Source organism: Haliaeetus leucocephalus, unplaced genomic scaffold, assembly GCF_000737465.1.
Source record: "Haliaeetus leucocephalus isolate CR32 unplaced genomic scaffold, Haliaeetus_leucocephalus-4.0 Scaffold526, whole genome shotgun sequence".
In the NCBI taxonomy this organism is placed as follows: domain Eukaryota; kingdom Metazoa; phylum Chordata; class Aves; order Accipitriformes; family Accipitridae; genus Haliaeetus; species Haliaeetus leucocephalus.
In genome coordinates this window covers 3,567,349-3,573,348 of record NW_010972962.1, presented here as the reverse complement: position 1 = coordinate 3,573,348, position 6,000 = coordinate 3,567,349, and positions in this window count along the sequence as shown.

Genomic DNA, 6,000 nt, shown 5'->3' with positions numbered 1-6,000 from the left:
CACCTTGTCCGGGGTGCGCCGTTCAGGAGAAACGTCTCGGTTCAGGCTCGGAAGCGGATGCTGTCGGGCGCTTTGTGGGAGCGTTCGCTGGGCGGTTATAATATAGTGATCCCAGCGATCCAAACAGCGGTTTCCTTAAGACTAGTCTAAGAAGGCTCGCTCAGACTAGTTTGGGGAAGTTTTTCCTCGCTGCGTGTCAAGCCAGAGGAACTGTCACTTCTGTAACCTTACGCTTCTTACAGCTGCCTGTAGGCGACCTCTCCCGCCGCTTCCAGCCAGCCACGCTCCCCGCTGTCTCCTGTAACTTCCAGCCATGTGCTCGATGGCAAGGGAGAATAGAAAGGAGAACCAGAAATTCAAGTCAGCCATGCTGCGCACCGTCTAATCTCTTAGCCAAGAGTGCTTCATAAGTTAAGCAACATCATCAAGTTGTGTGATGCATTGCTTTCTCCTTGGTCAGGAAAAGCTCCGTACCCATTGCAACATCCTGGTTTGCTCTGAGTGTTTTCCTTTATTGCACTCGAGTGACAGCTCTGCGGTCGTACAGAGAAATGGACGATTGCCTCGCGAGCACGTCCCTGGCATTTGCAGCCATGTCCTGTAATGACCGTCTGGGCATGTTGTTGAACAGGACCGGGGAGAAATGTGGTGCTGGAGAGCAGCGCGGACCTGACGGTAGCAGCCCCCATTTCCCCAGCACCTTCCACCCACTCAGGCAAAAGTGTGGTTGTCTTGCTGATCGGCAACAGAAAATAAACCCGAGAGGTTTATGCTTGCCCACGTTAGAGGAAAACGCCTTGAAATTTCTCATCAAAACCTGGTCTCCACTAGATTTTCCAGCAAATTTTACTGAACAGCTGCCGCAGCAATGAATTTGAGTGTGGCTGCCTGCAAACTACATAAATAATCCATCTTCATACATCCCGTAGTCTTGTCAAAAGAGATGCCTTTCAATCGATGTGCTATAAATGGGACATCATTAGCCACCAAGTTCTAGTCTTAATTCCTAGCCGGTGTTAGACTTCCAACTGCTCATGGGCTCTGTTGCTGTAGAATGGCTCTATATAGACTACTTCCATGGCCTTTAAGTTACGGTAAGTGGGTGCTGCAGTCAGTCCAGCCCAGTAAAAATTCCCTTTAAAATGCTTCATTTTACAAACAAAAGCAAGAAGAACAAGGCGCTATAGCTCCAGTTCCATGCCCCCACCTCCCATTTATTACTTGCCTCAGGCCAGGTTTTCAAGATGCTTAAAGCATCAGGAGTATGGAGAGAAAAATCTCCCCACGCTAGGAAAAGTGCCCTGGGAATTCAGAGCCTGTGGACAGTTTCCTTCAGAAAAGGGCCCCTTCCCCCTGAGACAGAGCCTTATGTAAATTCTTCAGGTGGGATTTGTGCGCTTCAGTGTGCTGTTTTGCTGTTAAACAAGCAAAAAAAATCCAACCAAACAAAAGGCATGCCCTGCTGCTGCCTTGAGCTCTCAGCAGGACCATCCTTCAGACACACCAGTGAGTTACTGCAAACATCCTTAGATTTGTGAGTAAAGAAGACTTGCCTCTATTTTATAGACTGGAAACTGAGGCACAGAGGTGAAGAGGACAGCACGGATCCTTATCTAGATGTTTAATTCCTACTGAAATTGGTTAGGAGCATGAATTAATACCTTTGATTATCTGGGTCCTCCAGAGCTTGCACAAAAGTACATGAAAAGTTAGAGAGCTGCAAAGAAAGCTAGTTCTCCATACTCATCTCAAACTCGAGATGAGTATGGTACTCAACTACTGTTGAGACCTCAAACTTTGGTTCCAAGATTTTAAAAATAAAGCTCTATCATTGCAGAGTTAAGGAAACGAACAAAACTAAAGAATTTTAAAAGCAAGGAAGTTCACTTCTGTGTGACTTGTTTATTGAGAATTTCTGAAGAGGAAAAACTATGCAGGACTTAAAATATGGCAAACTCCAGCTTTTAAATTCTTATGTTGACTTCTTCAGTCTAAGCCAAGTTCTGAATGCTACCTAAATTTAGGTGGGGTTTTGATTGGAGTGTTAATTTATTTGTTTATGGTGTACACAACAGGTAATTGTGGTATAGACAATACACAAGCAAAAAAATCTGCAGTAAATACATATTGGGCATATGTATATCGTCTTTAACAATTTTACTTGGCTGCTGAGGAGAATAACACAAAGCAAGAAAGACTTTTGTTTATGTAGGTTTCAGACAGGTACTGGCAAATTGCTTAATATCGCCTGCAGACTGATAAACAATATAACTGTTCCAGGCGCAAACCCTAAGGACAAGGTGCTCTCTTTCCTCTGGCATAGTACCTAGTCCTTAACTTGGAGGAGGGAGAGGTTGTATAATGCTTTAAGGGGTTTAACTTCTGTTCCTTAGTTGACAATGATTCAAAAACAAGAACCAGAGTTGTTACAAAGTTTTAACAAGTTCAGCAATTGTCTCCTTTTAGTTTATGTTTTGATGCTAAAGAAAGATTACATTAGTCAGAATTGGAGTAAACTTAGAATATCTCACCTCAACTTGCAAATCAGCTAAACGTCCAGTGCTTTATTGCACGTATAGGTGGTAAATACAGAAAGAAAACTGCAATACCACAGGGCAGGACTTTTACATCAGTTTGACGGATTCACAATTTAGGAAATCCAAATTCTTGTCTGCAGCCTTCCCTCCCTCTGCAGTGCAGCCCGACCCTTTGCAAGTGCCACTGATGCAGGAGGCGGCTGGACCGATGCTGGGGTAGGCAAAGCCTGAGCTACGCTTCTCAGGGTAGCTGGTAAGCAGTGAGCTGGTGCCTCAGCTGCAGTAAATCTTTTTGGTGTTACAGACTTCAGGCAACGCTGAGGTGCCCCAGCCGAGGGCCCGGGCATACCCGTGGAGTCTGCCTCTTACTAGAAGGAAATTATGAATCACAGAAAAGGGTCACCCTGAAATACACAGTAGAGGCTACACACATTCCAGAGATTTCTGCCCAGCCCTTGAAGGAAATAAGCTATTTTTCCCCCATTGTTTCATTTCTCTGGCACATTTTCCTTGGACTACAGGTTTTTGAACGGTACTTCTTGCAAGAATACCTTTGTTTGGTTTCATTTTGTTTTAATTGACATAGTTTGGCAACATTCAGCCTGGGAATTGTTTATAACTTTGATGGCTTGAATGTAAATTATATTTAAACATTTTTCCACTGAGGAAACAAAAATGATTAGCAACTGAAAATGAAATTTGCTGAGATTCTTGTATGCGAAGTTGGGAGTCTGAACCCGTGAGCCACTTCATCTTACCCATTAGAAAGGGGAATCTGCTTCCCATAGTACTGGTCTCCTGTTACTTAAACTGGTGTCGAGTTTCCTGGAGCAAAGTGGAAACATCTGAAGGAAATCTTCTCCTTCCTGCAGTTTTTCTGGTGCACCTCTTCAGGGTGAGTGGCGAGAGCCTGGATGCATGGCAAGGCGCAGCCAGGGAGCCCCAGGCCTCATCCTGCCTCTCCCCTGCTCCCACCTGCAGACCTGGGAAGGGGGGAAGAGGTGATGCTGTTTGCAGCCAGCTGTGCCCCACAGCTGGTGGTGGTGGTGGTGTAATTAGTGTACGATCACTCCCGGTGCTCCTTTGAGATGATGTTCCTTCACAGATATGTGGGGTTATTTACAGTGCCCTGTTTTGAAGAGGAACAACTTTGTTGGCTTGCCGTAAGGGATGGGATATTGTTAAATTCTCCCAAGTGATGCTTGAGTTTTAAGAAGTTCCCAGGGGTCACTGACGTAAGGGAAAAAAATTGATGCCTGACCTAGAGGAAGATTAAATTACTCCTTCCTGATTTATAGAGAGTACTCCTCTTACCTCCAACAGAGTCTCTGGAGTTTTTCTTTCTGGGCTGGGATTTTGCCTCCCCACAGAAGCAGCCTAAGGTTCAGTCCCTCTAAATTACCCAAGGGCATGAATCAGCACCTGTAAGGCTGAATGGGCTGGAAGGCACTAGGATTCTTGCCAGAGACTTGAGGAGAGCTAGAGAGCTTCCATTAAAGCTTTTAATTATGTGTTTAACTAAAATATGACATAGGGTTTTTAAAATGGGGCTGAATTTGTTAACTGTTGCGTCTATCCTCATTAATTTTGATAAAGACGCCTAGCTGCTACTGTATAATATATATTAGAAGCCACTCTTCTTCATGTTGCTGTGTACCTGCTTCACTCAGTTTTTGTAAATTATTCCTAGATGTCTGAGGTTAAGGCGTACCGAAGCATCTCCTGGTCTTCCTCCATTTTTGTATAAAGTAGGAACAGAAATTGTCTTCCAGAACAAAAATATCAAAGTTTGCCAAAAGGTTTCAAGTGGCTAAACTCTGGTTAGGTGGACTTTTTTTGTAGTAGGATGGATCATGATCTTGTTTCTATAATGGCTACTACTTCATCGTTGATAAACATAAAAACTCATAAAGGGTCAGAGTTGACTTTTGCAGCTGTATATAGTTGATCTTTAATTTACTTCTGCACGTTTGGTTTTTCAGTTTATTGCAAATAGATTTTGATCACAGTTTGCAAAGTTGTTCCCAAATGTTCAGAAATGTCTTCATTTAATAGGATAAATACAGTTTACTGACAGTCAGGACAAAAAAGAATATTTTTTAAAGATACTAATGATTTGTGAGAAGAATGGAGACTCAATAGAGATGGTTTTATTTTGAGGAAGTGCAGAGCACCCATTGCCTGAAAAAGCAAGCTTACAGTTTGCTGCTTTGTATTGATTATTCCAAAATTGCAATTCCACGCCATTAGTGAAACTTTGGCAAGAACTACATCATTTCCTGGAGTCCTCATTAAATGCGCGTTTTGGTTCAAGTGTAGAATCTACAAAACCCTGTTAGCTTAAGCTAAATTTCACATCATTACATTAATGTATTTAGAAAATGGCAGTCTCCTAGAAATGTGACTACTGAGTAAGAGAAAAATAGCAGAGCTCTAGTGCTAATTCATTCACCAGCCCTGGTGGGGAATGAGCAGATTCAGTGTGATTCCTAAGCATTTGAAAATTGGCAGAATTTGAGCAGAGATAGTTGAAACCCTGTGTGCACAATACTTTCTTTTCTCATGAGGGGAAAGGCTTAGCATTTTAACTAGAGAGCAGGTTAAAAATTTTATTCTGAAACTTTGTTTGTATCCAGGTTATATTAAATGAGGAAATCTGAAAAACATTTCAGAAAGCTGGAAAAATAGAATCTTATCTTCCTTCATCTCTCCCCAATGGATAAGTGGTCTGGTTTGTCATACCAAAGAGCACTCAGTTGTTTTCTCAAATTAGTGAGCTCGTCATGAAATTCATACCTTGGTCCAAGCCCTATAAAAGTCTAATGTCTTACATAAGTGCTAAGTCAAGGATTTAGTTGAGGCATAAATTGGTGCATTGGCTTTGTATCAGCCGTTTACATTAGGGTGCAGTTTATTCTCTGCCTCAGGAAAAAATGTGCTTCAGCTTGTACTTGGGAGCACTATGATTATCTCCGGAGCAACCCCTTTTCTGTTCTCCTTCCTTAGAAAAATTGGGAAAAGATAAAGCTAGCAGGTTAGCGATGTTAACTAGGGGTGCTAACTAGTAAGTGTTAAAACTGGTGGAAGAGGAGCTGATTTTCAGACTGACAAGCTTATGGAGATCCCCCCTGGGGACAGAATAAATTAGCGTCACATGCGGAATTTGTATTTTTTCCCCCGACTGTTAAAACATCTCCCGTAGCTTTGCATTTTATACAGATCATTACCCACAATAAGAAGCTGGTCCACACAATAGCCTGTGTGTATGTGTATGCATCTGTAAATAAATACACTCGTATAGATCCTTCATCAGTGCCGTTCACTCACCCCTCTGTGCAATTCTGTTTAAGCTATTACCCCGCTTGAACCATTTGTCAGTGGAAGGAAGTGCCTGCAGAGAAGTGATACATTACTGTATCGTTTCTTGCTGTGAAGTGTTGATTTTAAAGCAGGCTAGCAGTCT